General features: G+C 39.6%; 1 protein-coding gene across 1 annotated transcript in view; it reads right to left on the bottom strand.

Annotated features, from left to right (window-relative positions):
- LOC117217738 (PRL-1 phosphatase) overlaps nucleotides 1-24,192 on the bottom strand; it is a 95,779-nt gene extending 71,587 nt beyond the window's left edge. Inside the window, exon 1 of the mRNA XM_076528699.1 lies at nucleotides 24,060-24,192. The gene's annotated coding sequence lies outside the window, so the exon portion shown is untranslated. The remainder of the gene's footprint in view (nucleotides 1-24,059) is intronic.
- Nucleotides 24,193-24,425: the final 233 nt, after the last annotated feature.

Below are 24,425 nucleotides of genomic sequence, written 5' to 3'. Positions count from 1 at the left end.
AGAGAGCACGGTTTTTTCCTGATTGTACAAAGGACGTTCGACTCGCAACGCTGCGAACTAAATTGCAGAAAGAACGAGCGAGTTCGAAAGTTCGCGGCCTCTGTTCGAGCGAGCCCTTTGCAATCTCGTGTGCACCGAGGACACGTCGCGACCCTATGTCGAACAAGACCGGTTGCGCGCAACTTGCACGTCGAGACGCAACTCGAGCGCGAACCGTAAGCCGATCCTGCAGCGGCTGCGTCGACTGCGCGCCACCCACGCACTCGTGGAATCAATTTATGTAACAATGTATCGTATTCAAAACACACCGGCGAGGTTTTATCGCTGGCTACCAGGGATTACGCGTTACGGTTTGAACTTTCAGCGAATCGTCCTTTCGGAGCGCCGCCCACGCGACCGCGCTGCACCCTGACCTTTCCTGCACCCCCCGCAAATTCTCAACAATGTCGAATAATTGCGGGATTTTGGAGACCCGTGGAAATGTCGGTACTCGTGAACCGTACTCCTTCTTCGATTGACGTAATAGTGATAGTAGTAGTAGTAGTAGTAATAATAATAATAATAATAATAATATATAGGGGTAGAAAAACTCTTTGCTATAGCAAAGAAATAATAATAAATAGAGAAATTTTATATAGCAATCGCACGAGGAAAAGAAGACATTGAAATAAGTGATTTCGATTGTAATAATTTCTTAGAAGAAAAAGAAACTAAAAAAACGTGAATTTTATATTAGTTTTATGTCATTTCAAGTAATAGGAAAATTAAAAAAAGAAGCATTTCAGTCATTGTCCTTCTAAAAATAAAAAAAACCAGTCCTTCTGTCATCTACGATAAAAATTGTAATATAAAATGATAATAATAATAACAATAATAACAATAACAACAATAATAATAATAATAAAACTGGCTTCTGAAAGGCGGATATTAATATTCTAGACCAGTTTTCTGTCCTGTCATTTAAAATAAAAATTGTAATATAAAAATGATAATAATAATAATAATAATAATAAAACTGGATACTGAAAGGGGAATACTAATATTCTAGTCCAGTGTTTCGGCCGCTCAATCTTTTTACGAATGTGCATAACAATAACAACAACAACAATAATAATAATAATAATAATAATAATAAAACTGGATACTGAAAGGGGAATATTAATATTCTAGTCCAGTGTTTTGGCTGCTGAATTTTGTAACGAATGCACACAGATTCGCAGAGTACAGTAATGTCTCTCCAATTGACGCTCAGATTGTGCACGAAATTGGACAATTTGGGAAGAGGAGATACGATTGTTCGAGCCTTGCAGCTCGTTGTTATAGTTGTTAATAATTCGTAACTATAAAACGAGGCGCAAGACTCAAATGAATCGTGTCTCCTCTTCCCGAATTGTCGAATTTCGTGCGCAATCTGAGCGTCAATAAGGGAGACATTACCGTATATAATGATCGAAGACACTCGAGGACGGGGACCACCACCCCTATGAACAGGGGCCGCGTGATCTCGCGAGGGGCGCGACTTCCAGGTCAACCGTGGAAGAAGACGGGCGTTCGAGGACGCCGTTTCTTTCTGAAACGCGATCGCTGGGACAATGTACACCTGCGCGCCGTTCGAGGGAGGAGAAACAAAGACCCTCTCGAAAATAGACCGCCGCCACGGCCACTCTCGCTTTCACGCCTCTCTTGCCCCTCCGCTTCTTTTGAATTAACGCGAGTCTCGCCGCCGAACAGGGCCAGAAGCCTGTTGCTCCTCGAACTTCCTCAATGGTCAGTCCCTCCTTTTCTGCGGGATTCTTATTCACCTGCTGCTCGTGCCATATCCGCTTCCACGAGAGATAACCGTCGCCGAGGTCACCCTCTGCGCCATCGTCGAACGCGCGCCGATATTTCATTCGTTTATTCGTGCCGATCGCTTTCGTCGGAAAAGCGATACAATTTTCTCAGAAACGTGGTCGAGGTCGACGAACATTTTTTAGGAGATAACTCTTGTTCGTTCTGTTCTTTCCGCTTGTTTTCCCCGCATTCTGCGACATTTTCACTTCAACCCTTTGCACTCGAAGCTATTTTAACCGTAAATTTAGAATAATTTTTCTGACTTATGGTTTTCTTTTTTATTTTACGTGACACAGTGCACTTTGTGCGTGCGAGATTGACTATTCTGACTCGCACAGCAGTCATACTCTTAACAATTTTTTAAATCTAAGCTTTGTTGATATACAAATTTATCTTAGAGCAAATTTATCTTTATATAACAAGTCTTAACGGTTCCTCAGGCTCGCCACTCGAGTGCAAAGGGTTAACCCTTTGCAGTCGAAGCTATTTGAATTCGAAATCCAAAACACGATTTCTGATCTACGGTATTTCTATTTTATATAATTTATTGCGATTTATGCGTATGAAATTGAGCCCACTTGCAAGTACAATGCAATTGTAATAGTTTTTGAAAAATAGTATATCAATTTTTAGTGGCGCCACAGAGTCGCCACTCGAGTGCAAAGGGTTAATTTTAAAAGAATGTTCCATCGTTTTATCCCCATGCAGGCACGAACTAGTTTCATTTAAAATTAACCCTTTGCACTGCAGAGTGGTGACTCTGTGACACCGCTAAAATTTGTTATATCACGTTCTAAAATAATTTTTATGTTAAAAAAGTTTAGATTGAAAGAATTGTTAAAAGCGTAACTGTCGTGCGAGGTCGCAAGACTCAATTTCATCCGCACAAAATGCACTCTCTGTCATATAAAATGAAAATGCTGTAAGCCAGAACAATTATTTTAGATTTACAGTTAAAATAGCTTCGAGTGCAAAGGATTAATAGAAAATACAACGATTTGAAATCATTCGTTTCGGACGGTCATTTCGGGTGCTGTTCTTTGTAGGTGAAAAAATGATACCGATCTATTTGAAGTAACAGCAATTTTAAGTAACGAATTATTCTAACTAATTATTCTGATTTCGATTATAACAGAATGATTATTAAAATAATATTATTTTATATACTATTATTATATATATTTATTATTATATAATATTATATAATATAATTATATATATATATTATTATATTATATTATTTATATAATATAATTATATATATTATTATATTATATTATTTATATAATATAATTACGTATATATATATTATTATATTATATTATTTATATACATTATATAATATTATATAATAATAGAAATAATAGATAGAATTCTTGAGAGGAATGTTCATTATCATCGGATAATTATTTAACACAGAACGGTAGCACGCGTTACCAATTAAACCGACATTTGAAAGTCGCGAAGATAATCCGCTCTGTCGCGACTTCTGGTCGCGCAGAAATTACACAGCCTGGTATCGAATTCGTCGGATAACACGATTACAGTCGCGCAGACTATTTATCCATTTAATTGACACTGTCGTCGCCGGGGTTCGCCGTCTGCCAAGCTTCTCCCCGGAGACGAGCGCAACGGTGTTCGCGTGGGTGCGCAGCCATTAATGTGACGCGCGAAGAGGAAAAAAGGCGGATGATCTCGTCCGCGGCCGGAAGCGGATCGCAAACGAATCCGAGGGGATGAGCATCGGCCGCGCGAAATTTAATGCGTGCGAAAGCGCGGCCTCTGCGGCGCGGCCGCGGCGCCGCGCGTTTCTGTTACGCGAGGCGACAGCCGTGTTGCCGCAACAAAGAACAATGGCCGGAGATGAGGAATAAAGGGAACGCTTAGAAAACACTCGCGAAACAATCGAGCGAATGCCGATCGATCGCGCCGCGTCCCGTTTATTCTGCGACTCGCAGTCTCCCCCCGTTTGCCTCGCGCCCCCTCACCCAACCATTCGCGATTCGTCGGACGCGCGTTTATTTTTTTTTTTTTTTAAAGATTCGAGTAAGGCGGACGCGCACCAGTTTCTGGCCAGCTGTATTGTTATTCCGGAATTTGGTAAAATGTTCGAATAGAAATGTCGAATAACGAAGGCAAGATAAATAAAATTCTTTAAGAAGATACGAAAATGGAAGAACTATATATTTTTATTCGACGAGTGTCGAACAAGTAATTTGATTTGCGAATATCGGATAAATATTTTGATTTGCGAGTACAATAATTTATATATATATAATAATAATATATTAATATATATAATTTATATATTAATATATATAATTTATATATTATATAATAATATCATTCGACAAGAATTTATACGGCGAATGAAAATGAATTTCTCATTTGAACGATCGAATATCGAATGAAAAATAGGTGAAAATAATAAAAAAAAAAAAATGAAGAAATATTTGAGTGAAACGAAACTACTTTTACGTTATCGTGATATGTTAACGGAGTTTCGTTGAATTTTCATGAGGGAGGAAAAATGTGTTCAACGAATTACGAAAAACTCCAGGCCGAGACTGATCGATGAGAAGAAAAAACAGGTAAGCGGAACAGAACGAAGGTCGAGCGACTTAATTTAAAACGGGCAGATCTCCCCATTAGGTCGGCTTGAGTATTAAAAGAAACCGGAACGGAGTTACAGTTGCATAAAACGGAAGAGGTGCCTCTCGAAACGCCTTTCGAACGCAGCGGACGAACCGATTTTTACGGAACGGCGGCGAGCACGCGAATATATACAGTGGCCTGCAAAAGTGTTCGCACATCTTTTAAGGCGCGATACGTTTTCCAAAACTGTACGAAATGACTTGAATTTGTTTAGATGACAGAGGGACTGGTCTACTAGACACGATGGTTAAAAAGCTACCGATATCTACGAAAGGCACTTTTTCAAATTTCAGGGTTGAAAAACGTGGGTTTTTAATTTTTTTCTTTTCGTTCCAAATACATAATAGCAAAATGAACCCTTTGCACCCGAGCGGTGACTCTGAAGCACCACTGAGATTGTTGTATCACGTTTCAAGATCATTTTTATATTATCAAAGTGCAAGATTTCTTGAATAAATCATTGAAAGCGTAACTGTTCTATTGATCGCGAGACTCAGTTTCATGCACATAAAATGCACTTTGTTATATAAAATGGAAATACAGTAAGGCAGAAAAATTGTTTCAGATTCACAGTTGAAGTGGTTTCGAGTGTAAAGGGTTAAAAAAACGAGAGATTTTTATCTTATTTGTCTTTCCAAGTACATAATAGCAAAATTATAAAAAAGGAGCATTTCAGTCATCGTCTAGTATGGACTAGCCCCTCTGTCATCTAAAAAAGAATCAAGTCATTTAGTTCAGTTTACAAATAATCATTTCGTTCTAAGAAGTGTACGAACATTTTCGTGGGCAACTGTAAACGATCGCTCTTCCCTCCGGAGCCGATTACTGTGCTGAACAGTAGTACAGTAATGTCTCCCATACTGACGCCCAGATTGTCTCCACTAAAATGGATAATTCGGGAAGTGGAGATACGATTATTCGAGCCTCGCGGCTCGTTCTTATAATCGTGGACAATTTATAACTGTAAAAATAAACCGCAATGGTATCGAATAATCGTATCTCCTCTTCCAAAATTGTCCATTTTTCTGCACAATCTGAGCGTCAGTTAGGGAGACATTACTGTACATACAAGCGATACAGTAACGTCTCCCTTACTGACGCTCGGATTGTCCACTAAAATGGATAATTCGGGAAGTGGAGATACGATTATTCGAATCCTCGCGGCTCGTTCTTATAATCGTGGACAATTTATAACTATAAAAATAAACCGCAAGGCTCGAATAATCGTATCTCCTCTTCCCAAATTGTCCATTTTTCTGCGCAATCTGGGCGTCAATTAGAGAGACATTACTGTACCTTTCGTACAAAGCGCGCGATAAGGTGATTACAGCGACGAGAAAGACGGAGGTTAATGGATTCCGGGTCCAGAAATCCGCGCGCGCTGTTCGGCGCAATCGGGCCCCAGGGGGGCCCCCGGCCGCGCGTGCTAAATTTAACAAACGCCGCGTAGGTGAAATACGACCAGGTGTAATCCGATGTCCCGCGTAAACTGGATGCGCACGTGGTCTTGTAAAGCGAGACGCCGCCGCGGAGATAACGAGACTTTTATTCAGAAAAACCGTGTGCCCCCCCGTGTCATCCGAGCACGGGATCCAGATAAATTCCCCGAACTTCGAGAAAGACGAGCCCAAGGATAGACGGATCCGGTGTGTTGGTCGATACCAATCGGAGGCGATCGTTGCTCTCTTGGCCCTCCGTTTTTAATTAATCTTCTGCGACTCTCGAGCCGCCCCGCTCGCGTCCCACCGATTTTTCGGGCGTTTGCAATGATTTTGCATAAAAATGCTCGGAATAAGAGTTAACGAGTGCTTCGAGGAGAACAAAATGCGATAATAAAAATTTCGAAAAATTGTCCCATTCGATAAGATGCTCGGGTCACCTTGACTTTTTCAAATGGTGCCATGTATTTTTTATTTGGTCATGTTAGAGACGACGAAGAAACGAATTCGACGATGTATTACACGATGACGTTTACACGATGATTATTACTTTTTATTACCTGTTTTTGGTTCGCCATTTTCTTCGCTCGTTCGACTATTTTCGGGGATCGATAATAATCCATCGATAATCTGTACTTCGTATACTTATAATATATATCATATTATAATATATATATATAATTAACATTATATTATACGACTAATCGATATTATATTATTTAATTAATCAATATTATATTATTTAATTAATCAATATTATATTATATAATTAATGCATATAATATGTATTATAATATTCATATAAATCGCAGCCGTTCGTTTTTGTCCCAAATGCGCTTGAAATCCGCGGTCCTATAATTAATAACGTCGAGCCGCGCGCGATTTCGTTCGCGGCAAATGATTGAAAGTTTCGATAAGCCGACGCGTCGTTGCACGGAAATTCGGTGCTCAACGGGTTCGCGTTGAATCGAGCGGACAGATTATTTATTCAGTGCCGAAAGTTGATTTGTATTGTTGGCAGATCGGCTGCCGCGGGGAGTCATCGCCGGGAGGCAATCGAATTGCCTGTTGCGCCAGGGGGTCATTGGTGACTGGCAATCAATCGGAGCACTTGCCCCGAATAAACCGTGATATTTGTTAACATTTCAACGTCACACCGCCGGCGGCCATGAATCGCCAGATATCGCAAAGACAGCATACAGTGGCCCGCAAAAGTGTTCGTACAACTTTTCACAAGCAATAACTTTTTTTTGGAACTGGGCCAAGTGACTTGAAATTTTTCTTTTTAGATGACAGAGGGATTAGTTTATTAGATGGTGACTGAAACTCTTTTTTATAATTGAAATTTTTCTATTACTTGGTATGACATAGAAAAAGATAAAAATCTCTCGTTTTTGAACTTTTCTTTATCGGAGCCCCGTAACGAAAATGTCAAAAATGTCTTTCGTACGTCGCTCCGTCATCTAAAAAATATTCCAGTCGTTTAGTTGAGTTTTAAATAAAATTATTACGTTTTAGAAGGCGCACGAACACTTTTGTGGGCCACTGTACGTACGAAGTATATACTCCGAGACAAATCAATCTCGTAATTTTATAGCGCTTGCAGTTAATGAACAGTCAACCACTTAATTCATTATTCAGGCAAATATGTGCACAGTTGAAAGTGATTTACATTGATCTACTTGGTATGAAAATCCTCATTTTTTCACGAGACTGCGTCCGAATTATTTGTAACCCTTTATGTTCGTTTTTATTACCGGCTCGATTTGACAAATAATATTAAGAGCAATTGCAGTCGCCGGTGGGCAATTTAATTTCGATGATAATTATGTGGAAAAGATGGACCAAAGTTCACTGGAGAGTTCTCATTAAATGGTTTATCAAATATTTCGTTAAATAATTCATTAAGGAATTGATTGAAGATTTAATTCGAAGAATTCGTTAAATAATTCATTAAAGAATTAATTGAAGATTTAACTCGAAGAATTCGTTAAATAATTCATTAAGGAATTAATTGAAGAATCGATGAAAGAGAGAGAATTCGTGAAAGTATTCATTCAAGAATTTATCAAGAATTTATCGAAGTATTATTAAAGTATTTATTCAAAGCATTTATTTAAAGTATTTTTACAAAGTATTATCAAAGCATTTATTTGAAGTATTTATTTAAAAGTATTATCAAGGTATTTAAAGAACTGATTAAACTATTCATTAAAAAATTCATCGGAGACCGTATTAAAGGATATCGCCGGTGTTCGTTTAAAACCGTCGACGCACGGATAAATCTGTCCGACATGCGACAGCTATTTACATCGAGGTATTAATTACGCCATTTTGTTGTAAACGAGCAACAAGACAAGCCACGGGAGACACGCAACACCGGACGGACCAAGGGAATATTTTTGCTGGCGTCGAACACGATGATATTCCATCCGCGCCGCAATTAACCGCATCTTAACTGCGCGGGGCAATTGGTTTTGCAACTGTTCCACGAGGCGGGACGACGCTTCGCAATAAATGCGAATCGCGTTTATCGACGTCGCTGACGTCAAGCCCAATGCCGGGCCGATATACAAGATCGACGGAAAGATCCTTCCAGAGAATTCACCGCGACCACTAGAAGAAGCTTTCGCGCGTCTGTCAATTCGTTCTTCCGATGCCGGATTAAAGGGGGAAGCGCATTTTCACGTCGCTGTGGTCGGGGAATTTGTTTCCGAGAATTCTTCGAACCTTGAGCGTGTCTCGAAATCAAAGATTTCCCGTTTTTATTTCTATCTTTTGCTGCGCCCTTGCAACTCCTGACGCAGGTGAAAATAAAATTCGAAAGGAAGAATTTTTCATTGTTTCTAGAAATTCTAAAAAATCGTTTCAGAATGACAAGTCAGGGTTAGATAAAAAATGAAATTTTTCATTGTTTCTAAAAATTCTGAAAAATCGTTTGGCAACATGAGAAGTTCAGGGTTGGATAAAAAAGGAAATTTTTCTAGCTTCTAGTAGAAGGCTTAGCTTCAAATCAATGCTAAACGAATCATTTAACTTCAAATGCTTGCGAATATAAGTGATATAGCTTCAACTGCATGCGAAACAAACGAGTTAGCTTCAAATCCAAGCGAAACACATGATTTAGCTTCAAATCAATACGATGTAGAAGCATTGCTACTAAAAATTCTATGAGATTGTTTGAAAACACGATAGGTCAGGATTAGATCAAAAGTCAAATTTTTCATTGTTTTAGGAATTCTAAGAAATTGTTTGAAGAAACGATAGGTCAGCGTTAGCTAAAAAATCGAATTTTCCATTGTTCCTAAAAATTCCAGAAAAGTCGTTTGAAAACACGATAGGTCAGGGTCAGCTCAAAAATCAAATTTCTGATTGTTCCTAAAAATTCTAAAAAACTGTTTGAAAACACAATAGATAAGAATTAACTAAAAAATCAGATTTCCCATTGTTTCTAAAAATGCTGAAAAATCGTTCTCAAACACAATAGGTCAGGATTAGATCAAAAGTCAAATTTTTCATTGGTTTAGGAATTCTAAGAAATTGTTTGAAGAAACGATAGGTCAGCGTTAGCTAAAAAATCGAATTTTCCATTGTTCCTAAAAATTCCAGAAAAGTCGTTTGAAAACACGATAGGTCAGGGTCAGCTCAAAAATCAAATTTCTGATTGTTCCTAAAAATTCTAAAAAACTGTTTGAAAACACAATAGATAAGAATTAACTAAAAAATCATATTTCCCATTGTTTCTAAAAATGCTGAAAAATCGTTCTCAAACACAATAGGTCAGGATTAGATCAAAAGTCAAATTTTTCATTGTTTTAGGAATTCTAAAAAATTGTTTGAAAAAACGATAGGTCAGCGTTAGCTAAAAAATCGAATTTTCCATTGTTCCTAAAAATTCCAGAAAAGTCGTTTGAAAACACGATAGGTCACAGGGTCAGCTGAAAAATCAAATTCTTCATAGTTGCTAAAAATTCTAAAAAACTGTTTGAAAACACAATAGATAAGAATTAACTAAAAAATCAAATTTCCCATTGTTTCTAAAAATGCTGAAAAATCGTTCTCAAACACAATAGGTCAATCTGCACAATATAAACGCATTGAACGCGCTAAAATAGCGCGCGAATTGCATGAAAATTGTGAAATTGCGAAGTACGGTGCTCCAATTATTTTTCTGTCTGCGAACGCATAAAATCCCGAGGCCACTGATCAAGAAAAAAAAATTGAGCGTACAGCTAAGTGAACGCGAGGAGAAGAAGAAAAAAGGGGATCGCGACGTAAATGCGCTAGCCAGATCCTCCGCGATGCACCGCTGAAAGTGTTCCAGAGACACTTTTTGCAGAGATGTGCAACTGATGGACCAGCCAATAAACCGGGGGGGGGAATGCAGCGGCGAGACACTTGCCCCTCCCAAGCTCTTGTCCCTCTTTTTACGCACGAGTCGTGGGTGTGCACGACGTCACCCGGCTCTTTTTTTCCGAGAAAACCATGCGCCAGGGATAGCAATACTGGGAAACGAGGATAACGTTCGATCGGTGGATACAAATTAGACAGTGGGTCGCGGGTGCTCTCTCGATCAATTTATACGCACCGGGTGTCCTGGAAAAATTGCCTTCGGACTGCGTGCAGGTTTTCACATCGAAAATGCATGAAATATTCAAATGAACGGACAAATTCCACGAAGTCTAAGCAATTTATCTGGCAAAGCGAACATTAATTCTTTTACGCTCGGCAGAAGATTATTTATATAATCTTCTGCCGAGCGTAAAAGAATTAATGTTAATAATAATAATATTAGTTAATAATTAATATTAGTTATTAATTATTATGTTATATTATTTACATAGAAAAAGGTTATTTTATTTTTTTCATTTATAATCTTCGCAATGTCGATAATCTTAAGATAAAAAATGGCCTCGGTTGGTCTAGCGTCAACTTATTAGTTAATTTATTAGTTAACACTAGATCAACCGAGACCATTAATAATTTATATAATATATATATATATATATATATATATATATATATATATATATATTATATAAATTATTTAAAAAGAATTAAAAAAATAAATAATAAATAATAAAAATTAAAAATTATTAAATATGTGTTATATTTGTATTTCAGAAGATTATTAATAATTTTGTGATCAACATAGAAGCGATGGCGAACGCGTTAACAATAAATCTACCGAATTGGAAAAGTTACTAACGCGTATTGTTTTATAACGATACGAAGGGACTGCATATATCGAATGCATATATCATTTTACTGCAATGCATGCTCGAGTTAAAAAATTCACTCGATAATTACCTATAAAAAAACTCTTCGTAATATGTCAACAATTTTGAAATAAAAAATGGTCTCGGTTGATCTAGTGTTAGCTAATAAATTAACTAATAAGTTGACGCTGGACCAACCGAGGCCATTTTTTATCTTAAGATTATCGACATTGCGAAGATTATAAATGAAAAAAATAAAATAACCTTTTTCTATGTAAACAATATAACATAATAATTAATAACTAATATTAATTATTAACTAATATTATTATTATAACACAATAATAATAATAGTATAACATAATAATTTCATTGTTATCTTCTCAACAATTTTTATAAGAGCGAAACTTGAAATATTTATAAACTAATGGCACGCGTATCGAGACACGCGCCATCGCTCTGTCGGGCATTTTTCGACCGTTGTTTTTTTTTTCCAATGACCCATGGGACTCGAATGATTGAAGAACGCTCGAAACGTTCGTAAATTTCGCGGAACGGAGGAGGAGCCCGCGAATGGGAAACGCGAGCTCGGCCTTGCGTTCGATGACGTCAAGCTGGGAACGCCGAGAAACGCGGCGGATCGCGAGCGTTTTCCATCGCGTTTATTAGCACGGTATGGACGGTACGGACGCGCGAGCCGAGCGATCGGGCAGGGAGCACGCGCGCCTCGTAACCATTTTTTCCGCGTTTCGTTTTCAACGATTCGCGCCGCGCCGGGCCCGGAGTCGCGAAGCTGACTCCGCCGGAAACGTGACTCGGTGGTGTAAACTTTCCGAGATACGTTCAGTAGTACCTTGACTTTGTAGCGACTGCTCTCTTCCTACTTTCTTCGCGTACGGACAGCAGCGCCAATTACTGTGCCCCTTTTAACACATTGCGGACGGCTCGCGAGATATCTCGTTTTTAGCAAATTGAACGTTGCGGACGGGTCACGAGATGTCTCGTTTTCATGTTTTTTTTATTTAATCGGCAACGAGCAACCAGCCGCAAATATTTCTGCTACGTAACCATGGTAACGAAGCCTCCCGCATTCCTAAGTAATTTTAGCGAAACAAATGAATCGTTCCAAGCATGTAGAAATGATCAGTCATTATAGCCACTCTAAATCAATATTCAAATTTGTATAATAAATAATAGTTAAAATGTAAATAATCTTATATAATAAACAGATATATAAACTATGTATATATAGTATTATTTAAGAATACTAAATGCAAATTAGAAATGCGCGTATCCGCTTCCTGTTACTTGCCAAGCATGTTTTTGGAGCGTTCGAAAATGTGCGGTCTTTGAGGGCGTGTTGAACGCGTGTTAACAGATTTCGGGAGTTCTCGCTGCGAAACGCGACTTTTGCAATTTAAACGACGCTTTCGAAGGACTTGATAATATGGTTCAATTCGAAGCTCCTTTCGTCGATAGAAATTTTCCCAATTAAGAGAAATTTATATGGAAATTATTAGAAGTTATTAGAAATATTAGAAGTTCTAAACACAAAAATTCGAATAGAATTCGAACACAAAATTCGTGTTTCTCCGTGATCTTAATATCTATAAAATCAACAATATTGTATTATTTCACCTAAAACGATTTGTTTGACCGAATATTGATGTGAACGTTGGTTCGATATTATCCTAAGTTCTATTTGAAAGTATTTTCGAAGTACATTTTCGCAAACTTCATAGAAAACTTTGCGGATTCGGTATCAGAAGATTGAAATCATTTTTCTGATATTTTAACACTTCGACGGCCGTTGTCGCTTTCTAAAGAAATGTGTTATAATTATATTGTTAACAAAATGCAGCCTATTTATATTATTAACAAAGTATATCGTGATGGCGCTATTAAAAAATTCTGTATCATAATTATACCGTCGTTCGTGACAGAATTATTTAAGATTTAGTTTTTAAGAATTTCCTTTTACAGTGATCCACTCTACACAACTTCATAATTTTATTCAGATTCGCAAGTAATTTTAATTAAATTGAACGAAATTCTCTAATTTTATGAAATTTTTCAGAATTGAGACAAATCCATCTTTTGTATGCTCCATTAATATGTTCAATTAATTGGACTTAAATAAACGATAATATGTTCAATTAATTGGATTTAAATAAACGATAATATGTTTAATTAATTGGATTTAAATAGACGATAATATGTTCAATTAATTGGATTTAAATAGACGATAATATGTTCAATTAATTGGATTTAAACAAACGATAATGTGTTCAATTAATTAGATTTAAATAGACGATGATATGTTCAATCAATTGGATTTATATTAAAATAAATATAAATATCAATTAATAATTTATAATATAATATATTCAATATAAATTACTAACATACTACGTATTAATTGTAATAAAATTACTTTAATTAATTAATATTGTAATAAAATCGTAATATTAACATATTACGTATTAATTGTAATATGTTAATATTGTAATAAAATTGTAATATTAACGTATCACGTATTAATCGTAATATGTTAATATTGTAATAAAATCGTAATATTAACATATTACGTATTAATTGTAATATGTTAATATTGTAATAAAATTGTAATATTAACGTATCACGTATTAATCGTAATATGTTGATATTGTAATAAAATTGTAATATTAACGTATTATACAATATTAACATCAATATAAAAATTATTATATATTATTAATTGATAATATATACAATTAATTGCATTTAAATACAAAGCCAACGAAGAACGATACAAAGCCACCGCTTCCGAGAAAAAATACCAGCGACCCTGAATCCAACTCGAGAAGTATCCCGTAGCTCGAACATAACGAAACGTTATGCAACTTATAATGCGCGCGGACCTATGCACTTCGGCCCGCCCACCGGTCGGGCATTGAATATCATTTTAGCGTAGAACGAGAATTTCACTGAGAAATAACGAATTCACCGTTGGTACACGTGTATCCGCAGCGGAAGGTTGTAGAGGTCTTCTCTTCACCTACACATACGAACGACGCACGAACAGACACGATACACGCGCGCGCGCGCGTGTGTGTAGACACGGTGTATGTACTCTCGATCGAGTACCTAGCACGGGCAAAAGGGAGCCGCGAAGCAACATGTTGCAACACGAATGCAATTTCACCGAACGCGACGATAACGGGCGCGACTATGAATCATGTTACGTGTTCGATGTTTCCAAGAATGACGCACACGGACAAGATTGCCCGACGCGATAATTTCGAAGCGGTGTTGTACGACGGCGGCGCGGGGCGCGGGGGGAAGGGGGGGGGCGCGTCACTCAATTTTTATGCGATAATCGTTGAACCGCGTCCCTTTCGCAAGCTGAGCCTACAAGCCGTCCCACTGTCCTACATTTTACCCGCGGCTCGACCGACTCAGCGCCGATTAAATGAAAACAGTCTCTTTCGATAGACCGCGCGAAGGATCGTCTTCAGGGCGGACAACCCTCTTCAGGGTTCTCTCAAGGTCGATGGGCTCGAAGAGAATGATCCGTCGGATCTAACATTAATATGTCGAATCGAACACTATTATCTGTCGGATCTAGCAATGATCTGTCGGATCTAACACACGCGGACAACCCTCTTCAGGGTTTTCTCAAAGTCGATGGGCTCGAAGAGAAGAATGATCCGTCGGATCTAACATTAATCTGTCGAATCTAACATTAATTAGTCAGATCTAACAATGATCTGTCGGATCTAACACACACGGGCAACCCTCTTCAGCGTTTTCTCAACGTCAGTGGGCTCGAAAAGAACAATGATCCGTCGGATATAATAATAATCTGTTGAATCTAACAATAATCTGTCGGATCTAACACACACGGGCAACCCTCTTCAGGGTTCTCTCAAGATCGATGGGCTCGAAGAGAACAATGATCCGTCAGATATAACATTAATCTGTCGAATCTAACATTAATTAGTCAGATCTAACAATGATCTGTCGGATCTAACATACACGGGCAACCCTCTTCAGGGTTTTCTCAACGTCAGTGGGCTCGAAAAGAACAATGATCCGTCGGATATAATAATAATCTGTTGAATCTAACAATAATCTGTCGGATCTAACACACACGAACAACCCTCTTCAGGGTTCTCTCAAGATCGATGGGCTCGAAGAGAACAATGATCCGTCGGATCTAACATTAATTAATCAGATCTAACAATGATCTGTCGGATCTAACACACACGAACAACCCTCTTCAGGGTTTTCTCAAGGTCGATGGGCTCGAAGAGAACAATGATCCGTCAGATCTAACATTAATTTGTCGAATCTAACATTAATTAGTCAGATCTAACAATAATCTGTCGGATCTAACACACACGGGCAACCCTCTTCAGGGTTTTCTCAAGGTCGATGGGCTCGAAGAGAACAATGATCCGTCGGATATAATAATAATCTGTTGAATCTAACAATAATCTGTCGGATCTAACAATAATCTGTCGGATCTAACACACACGGGCAACCCTCTTCAGGGTTTTCTCAAGATCGATGGGCTCGAAGAGAAGAATGATCCGTCGGATCTAACATTAATCTGTCGGATCTAACAATGGATCTCTTGCATCGCGAGATTCGAAGATCAAGTTGAAGTCTACCAACACCTTGCCACCCCGATGTCGCCTTCAAGAACACGAGAGAAAGCGTCGGTGTCGGTTCGCCGCTGAACTACAAACGCTGCCGGCGAATGAAAGCGTATCTGTCCGCAGGTGCGGACTTGGAAGCGCTATCGACGCGGTTGCAAGTTGCTGGAAAGCAAAGCTTTGCTACCTGCGAACGAGGTCTCTGAAGTCCAACCCCGAAGTGGCGTAGACTGGGCAACGACTCTCTCGATGGAGCAGCTGACGGGGCTCTGGCGAACTCCCATCCGACCTTTTTCGGGGCAACAACGAAAGATCGTAGCTCTGGGGACGCGAGGGTACGTCTCAGACAACTCCTTTTAACAATTAACCCTGAGGGGGTCGTCCTTGGACGCTCTGAAGATAGCGGAACAGAGTAGTCAGAACGCCAATTGGACCAACATCGGACCCTTGGCAGTCTGTTCACCGCTGCTTTAACATCTTCTGGCACTTTCGCTAAGGAACAAGTTACTTTGAGTGACCTCAAGACCATTTCCCGGAAATGCGATGATTTTGGGGCACCCTGTATACATTAACTGTCTCGTTAAGGTCTATAGACAAAGTAGTTGTGTCTATAGACAAGTCCGGCAGGAGTATCTTAAAAACTATGTTTAACAAACATCATGAATAAATGAGCCTGAGCATAGTAAGTTACATTTTTGACGGATGGTTGCGTCGTCCGAGTGACAATGGAACTGAAACTGATAAGCTAGAACTTATCATAATACAGGGTGTCCCGAAAATGTCTCGCAATCCGGAAATGGGAAGATACTGAGGCCATTTGGAGCAACTTTTTCCTTTGCGAAAATTTTCTCCGAGGCTTCGTTTACGAGTTATCAACGAAGAACACTGACCAATAAGAGGCGAGCTCGGCTGGCGCGCGGCGGCCCAGCCGACGAGTGCACGGAGTGCCCAGTTCCGCTCATTGGCTCGGCCGTGTCGCGCCAAATGATCTCGCCACCGATTGGTCGCTGTTTTTCGTTGATAACTCGTAAACGAAGCCGCGGATTGCATTTTCGCTAAGGAAAAAGTTGCTTCAAATCACCTCAGAAATCCCCTACTCTCGGATTGCGAGACATTTTTGAGACACCCTGTAGAAGATCCCTTGCATCGTGAACATTCTAATAAAATTCGTTTGATTATCGCTGTGCCGCGATAAAAATGAATTTTGAGAACTGGTCAAAAATTAAGGTCGTCGACGCGGTAGTCCACCCGGTATGTAAAATATCCAGCGATTACCATAAATCTTCCTTAATCGACGCTCAGACTGTATAAGAAAATTTTATTAACTATTACTAATTGTATTAGTAATATACATAATATATTATATTTATATTATTATATTATATTATTATTATATATATATAATATTATATATATATTATTATATTATATTATTATTATATAATATTATATATATATTATTATATTATATTATTATTATATATATTATTATATTATATTATTTTATATATATATATATAATTGTTCGGAGCCTAGTTGATAAATCTAGTTAGTTAATAATAATATAACAAGTTAGTTATTAATAATAGTTAATACATTTTATATATATTATATTATATTAATATAATAATAATATATAATAAATATAATAATAATAATATAATAACTAACTTGTTATATTATTATTAACTAACTAGATTTATCAACGAGGCTCCGAACAATTGGAAACGACGTCTGTGACCGTCGCCGAGTCACACGACAGCCGCGTTTCCGTCTCCCTTCCAGCCCCTGCGACCGAGAGCCGTCTGCCGTGTGTATCGGCCGTGTCTCGATTCATAGGGTCGAAAACAGGTCCTGAGGCGGCCAGACACAATTCAATCCCACTGTGGGGGGATCATGGGTGTGTGCTCGCCATCGATCATCGCCGAGATCCCCGATGACCGCACACGAGGCGAAACAGAAAACACGCGTGGGGGCCCAACTCTGCCGTGCACTCCACGTGCTTCACCGTGCCCTCGACGTGTTTACAATATTTTCTATCCTTCGTGTAATGATAATGTGTGATCGCCGATCGACGGCAGGAGCCGTTAACACCGTCGTCCATCCGGCGTGGATCGCCAAAGGGATCCGCAGAAAATGTTCTTTGCTTAAATTTCGTTTTCAATTAAATTTGCTTAAATTTATGCGCAGGGCAGGCGTTGACACCTTTCTGAAAATTTACTTTTGCAAATTCTGTTATACGTTCGATGAAAACCCTGCTGAAAACCTAAAAATCCTCGTCTTATTATAATAATATTTTTTGAAAATATTAACCCTTTACTATTTAACCCTCTAGTATTTTCAAAATAATGAGAATATCTCCTTCAAAGATTTTAATGACACGAGAAAAGAGCGGTACACAGTCATTTCCGCCGGAAATGCCAAATTTCGGGTTGCTGTAAATTTCCCCGCGCTACGCCTATGTTATTTATTGCTGCGTCGTTGCTAAGAGTCGACGGAGTTCCCGGAAGGCAACACAAAATGGCCTGTCCGGGTGTGAGTCGGGTAAGAAAACCCGCGGAGCTACAAACCACGTGCTAGATACAGTTAACTCTCCCTAATTTTCCTTCGACTTGTAATCGAACCCTGCACCTAGTTTTTGCGACTGTTGACAATCGGCAAGTATTAAGAATGAACCGCGAGCCCCTTCCCAACTTCTACATCTTTGTTTACAAGCTGAAGGAAACTTACTGTACTAGGTACGCGACCGTCAAATCGCGGCAAGAAATTAGAAATGGAAAAAGTTAAGTCATCGTTTTTATCCTAGCATTGCCATGTATTCATATTAATGTACAAAATCGCGACTTAACCCCTTAACTTGCACGCTCGAGTTAATTCGAGCGCGCTAAACAGGCCGAACTGTGCGCACTCGAGATAATTCGAGCGGCGTTGCATTTTATGCTGCTATAATTTTTCACGCTCGAATATAATCGAGAATTGAAAATAACAATGTGAAAGCAAAGAAAAGAAAATCGTTTTATTGATATTTATCATTTACATGGGATTGTAGGCTATAACACTTATTTATTCTAGAATAAAATATAGCCTTTTTCCATGGAACAAAAGCGCAGTATATCAAAATTGTCCACCAAAAGAAAAAAAAAATGATTTTTTTTGGCCGGTTTTTTTCTTCAAAAAAACTGTGCGTTAAAGGGTTCACATTCTCTCTGATCTGTCGGTTTCAATTCCTCTCTGGGAGAAATTACTGTATTCTGATCTGTTATTGTATGCGCATAATTAAATTATATACTCATATATTTTGAACATAACCTTCAAAGCGTTGAACATTTTCTAAAAAGTGAATTGGAAACAGAGCTCGATCTACGACCCGCAGAATTATTATTTCTTATTGTTAATTATTACTTCTTCTAGTATATTATTTCTTGATCACAGAATTACGGTTAAATTCGAGTGCAATTAATTAACCTCTTAACGCACAGTTTCTTTTGGAAAAAAACCGGTCCAAAAAGATCAATTTTTTTTATGTAGAAAAACACAATTTAGAACATTGTCTTAGCAAAAAAGAATTAAAAAGATAAAAAAATAATCAAAATTTTTATTTTAATTTTGGATTTTGATCCACATTGCAGAAAAGAGCCGAATATTGCAATGTTACACGTACATCGACTTTCTTTTATCTTTCTTTTCGGATTGCTATTTCGGAGAAAACATATTTTTATCAGTAAAAATATTTATTTATACTTTTACAACATAAATAATAATAATAATAATAATACCGCGCTTTTGTTCCACAGAAAAAGGCTATATTTTATTCTCGAATAAATAAGTGTTACAGCTTGCGATTCCGAGTAATTGATAAATATCAATAAAACGATGTTTTTTCTTTGCTTTCACATTGTTATTTCCAATTCTCGATTATAATATATTCGAGCGTGAAAAATTATAGCAGCATAGAATACAACGCCGCTCGAATTATCTCGAGTGCGCACAGTTCGGCCTGTTTAGCGCGCTCGAATCAACTCGAGCGTGCAAGTTAAGGGGTTAATTTCTGTCGGCTATACTGACAACGATCTCTCCCGACTGACCGACGCCGGAAATCATAGCGCAAGCAACATCGGTCACGGGTGACCGACGGAGAATAGCCTCTACCGCCGTGACGGCCAACGAAACAATTCACGTTGCCAGGCGGTCGCAGGTGACCGACGGCGAAATGAAAGTTCAAATATCGCGGCCGTCGGATGCGGCCGACAATGGAATACCAGGTTCGAACCGCATCGGTCACGGCTGACCGCGCCGCATGCACCGAACTGCGACTTATCGTTAGAGCAGGGGTGTCAAACTCGCGGCCCGAGATGAACATTTTTGATGTCAGGTATCAGGACGTAAACAATAATTTAACTTTATATATGTTTATTACAATTGTATTATTATATTTTTTATTTACTAATTATATTTATTATATATATTATATTCAATATAATAAATAAATATAATATATTATATTAAATATAATAATTAAATATAATAAATTATATTATATATTACATTATATTATATTAAATATAATAATTAAATATAATATATATTATATATATATATTATTTTTATTTATTAATTATATTATAATAATACTAGTCAAAATAAAAATATTTGTTTCTATGAACATTGATTTTTTTTGCGGCCCACCTAAAGTTAAGCCTTGTTTATTTGGCCCAAGTTAGCCTTTGAGTTTTACACCCCTGCGTTAGAGGCTGCCGTTAACCGGAATCGGTTTTTATTAATTCGACACACACGTAAGGCCCGATCGACATTGAAAGTGTTCCAACAGGATAATGATGGTGATGATGGTGATGATGATGATGATGATAGTCGTTCCGACTATGAAACTGGGAACGGTCGGTGGGTGTCGCCGGTTTTCGGGACACGTCTCGAAGCATTTCCCATTTTTAGAATTGCAAATCAACGACGGATATGGAGTACTGGTGCATTGTGGAACCCTGTCACGCGACGGTGAACTCGCTGACCGGATCCCTTGGCGTGCACGTGGACGAGCGAGACTTCGAAACGTTTTCAAATATGCCGGACTTCGTAGAAAATCAAACGCGGCGCACCCCGTTGGTGTGTACACACACAGAGAACAAACTCTGAAACGATTTCAGATGTGACGAAATTCGAGCCGATTATTTTTCGAAAGTGGCATAAGTCACTTTAACGTAATGAAAAGTGGTGATTTTTTAATGTTTATACGAAATTATTTATAGTGAGGAAAATATATCAGTATCCTGGGATAACAAATACAAGTAAATCTTCTCGAAAGTTAGCGTCCATATTTTGAAACGTGTTCAAACGCAAACCCTTAAATGTATCGACTTCAAAACAAAGTGACTTATGCCACTTTCAAAATAAACGGCTCATTTGTGGAAAACTAGATTGCGGATTTGATGCATTCATAATAAAAATGGATGAACGAAACACAAGAGCAGCGAGGACAAAAAGGGAATTTGAAAATGCCGCAGTATTGCTTTCACAAACATCGTTAACCCTTTGCACTCGAAGCCAATTTAACCGTAAATCTAAAATAATTTCTCTGACTTATGGTATCTCCATTTTATACGACGAAGTGCATTTTATGCATATGAAATTGAGTGTTGCGATGACTTGTGATGACAGTTACACTTTTAACGATTTTTTAAATTTAAACTCCGTTGGTATAAAAATTATCTTGGAACGTGAGCTAACAATTTTTTTCAGTGCTGCCTCAGAGTCATCACTCGAGTGCAAAGGGTTAAAAGAAGAAACACATTTTTATCTCGTTTCTGTTCGATACACGTGGCAAATCGACTCCAAAAAGTATCTAAAATATGTTAACCCTTTGCGGACGAAGCCACTCGACGGGTATCGCGTCGCTGTAGACGACAGGTATTGGATATAAAATAAAAATGTTATAAGATACAATTACATTATTATAAGATTATAAACATGTGGAAAACTTTGCCGGTTTCTCTGGTAGCGACACAGAAAGACCGACTCGTCAAACTGAAATTCGTTCCGAACCTACGGCTAAATGAATAAATTTATATTAATAATTACCACTATGCCGTCCGCGGATCTTAGATATGATTCTTTTGTTCGACGCCCGACATGATAGCTTGGAAATTGTAGATTTTAACAAAAATGTCGAAGATGCCGGTAATATAAATTCCTGAAATTGAGATAAGTCATCCAAGAATTTCCGTACTTGATTCTCAGTTAAAAATGCCGAAGATGCCGGTAATATAAATTCCTAAAATTAAGATAAGTCATCCAAGAATTTCCGTACTTGATTCTCAGTTAAAAATGCCGAAGATGCCGGTAATATAAATTCCTAAAATTAAGATAAGTCATCCAAGAATTTTCGTACTTGATTCCCAGTTAAATAAGCACGATGCTACAGTTAGTTCGCCGCCATTTAATACCCAAGAAATATAGTTCAAATGTTATTTCAGTTTTTTTAAAATGGCGCCAAAGTGGTACCACCGGCATACAACGGATAGTTTTTTACATGACACCGGCGTGGTGCCACCGGACGGTATAGTGTTAATAAATTAATAAATAAAAAAGAAAGAACGGTTAAAAGACTCGGGCGGCTATTTGCCGAGACTCGTCCGCAAAGGTTTAAACTTCGTAAACGATGAAACACGTGTGCCATCTCTTGGTATACGCGTGGCGAATCGCCCCCGAAACGTTCCAAAATTCGACGAGCTTCTAATAAACGAAATAGCACACATATAATAATAATGTCCACGCAAAGGAACCGCTAGGAACGGTCGTGAAATCCGACGAATTCGATGGAAAACCGCCGACGAATTTCACCGAGAACGGTCATTTCCTCGATTCCTACAAGCGACGTTCTAAGCCCGGTTTAACGAGCCCTGGAGGAATCATCATCGTGTACGACCAGGGAAGATCCAGGGACAGACCGCGATGCGCCCTGGCTGTCACAAAGAGGCCGCCGTTCAAGAATGAATGCTTAGTCCGTGCACGCACAATGCGCGGCGTCCTTGTCGCGCCCGCCCCCGTCGTCGTAAAACAAACGTGTGCCACGACGGCGGGGAACGAACACATTGACTCCGTGAAACGCTATAGAACGCCGAACGGAAGCACGCTCGAGCGTCGGATGACGAGAAGGGTGTCGAGGAACGGTCCCCGACGGACGGGTCCTTTCCCGAGCCGCGAACGATGCTGACTTTTTCGAACGAGCCGACCAGCAGCGTTTTCCCGTATATGTACAACACTGTTCACCTGTGCTTCACTGGCCAATTAAAGGCAAAAACATTGGCAATCTTCACTGAACTGGGGCATCGGACCTGAGAGAGAAAGAGAGAGAGAGAGAGAGAGAGAAGAGGTAGAAGAAAAGAGAGAGAGAGAGAAGCCAACCCCCACAATGTCCAAAAGGCCCAGAATCCTGGTCCGTCTTAACGGAGGAGCCCATAAATCATCGCGTTGATCCTCCGACGGTTGTAACCTGTGCGAACCGGATACGGCCAATGAATTCGCTTCAGTTTTCCTATAAATATTCATGGCGAGCCTCGCCGCTGCCGCCGGCGTACAGGTGACACGGCCAGAGGCGGAGTATATGTTAAACAACAGACGAGTAGTCCCCGGATAAGCGAGCACTGATCGCGTTCCAGCCACCGCGAATGTGAAAGTTCGCCCGAAGGAGGCGGACACTGACAACGACGGCCAAGAAGAAGGATACGAGATACGAGGCGTCGAGGGTCGCTCTGGTGGAGGGATTATTTCCAAAGCGAAGGGCAGAGGAGGTTGGCGGCGTCGGCGTCGGCGGCAACGGCAGCGGCGGCGGCGGGCTGCGGCGGCGACGGGCTGCGGCGGGTTTCGACGGGACGCCAGAGTTCGTCGTCCGCGCAACACACGTATTTCGATGCGTGTAAAACCGTGGAGAGGACGAGGAGGGCTCGGCCGTGGCTAGGAGAGGCGTGAGCGGGAGCGCGAAAGAGAGAGAGAGAGAGAGGGAGAGAGAAACACGCACCAAAAAACCCACACCACTGTACGGCGGGACGGACACACGTACGTGCGCCACATGCACGCAGCCGGAGGACCGAGCAGGAGGGACACGCGCCCGTAACACACGACGTGAAATACGACGAGCGGCCGCCGAACGGGGTTTTTCGGCAGCCGATGGCACTCGCGAGCGGAACGCGGAACGCGGATCGGGTTTGGCCTCGGCGAAGAGACGCCGCGTGAAATAACACACCTGCGGTTTCGACACTCACCTGAATCGCCATACACATTGAATATGGAAGGTACGGTGGGGCGTTCGTTAGCGAAAACCCGACTCCGTAGACGATTGAAATACACCGAACACACTCGCGCACGTCCGTACGCCACAGAAGCCTGTGAACAATTGATGGAAATGGCGGAAGACAGCCGCGAGGGGGCCGACGTCGCCCCGCGTTCCCATTGGCCGACCGCGCGTCCCGCGGCAGATTCGAACCAGTCGAAAAGCCACGCGCGTGATTTTACGTCCTGGCTCATTTCTCGGTGCTTCGTGCAACGATGTTTCGTACAGTTTTGCTCGGTTTTTCCAGGTTCTCGCGAGGGAATTACATTAATTTCCGGTTAGTGGAAGTCGTGAATAC

This window comes from Megalopta genalis, chromosome 2, assembly GCF_051020955.1.
Source record: "Megalopta genalis isolate 19385.01 chromosome 2, iyMegGena1_principal, whole genome shotgun sequence".
Classification (NCBI taxonomy): domain Eukaryota; kingdom Metazoa; phylum Arthropoda; class Insecta; order Hymenoptera; family Halictidae; genus Megalopta; species Megalopta genalis.
Note: the sequence above shows the minus strand (reverse complement) of the source record. Positions and strands in the feature narration are given on the sequence as shown.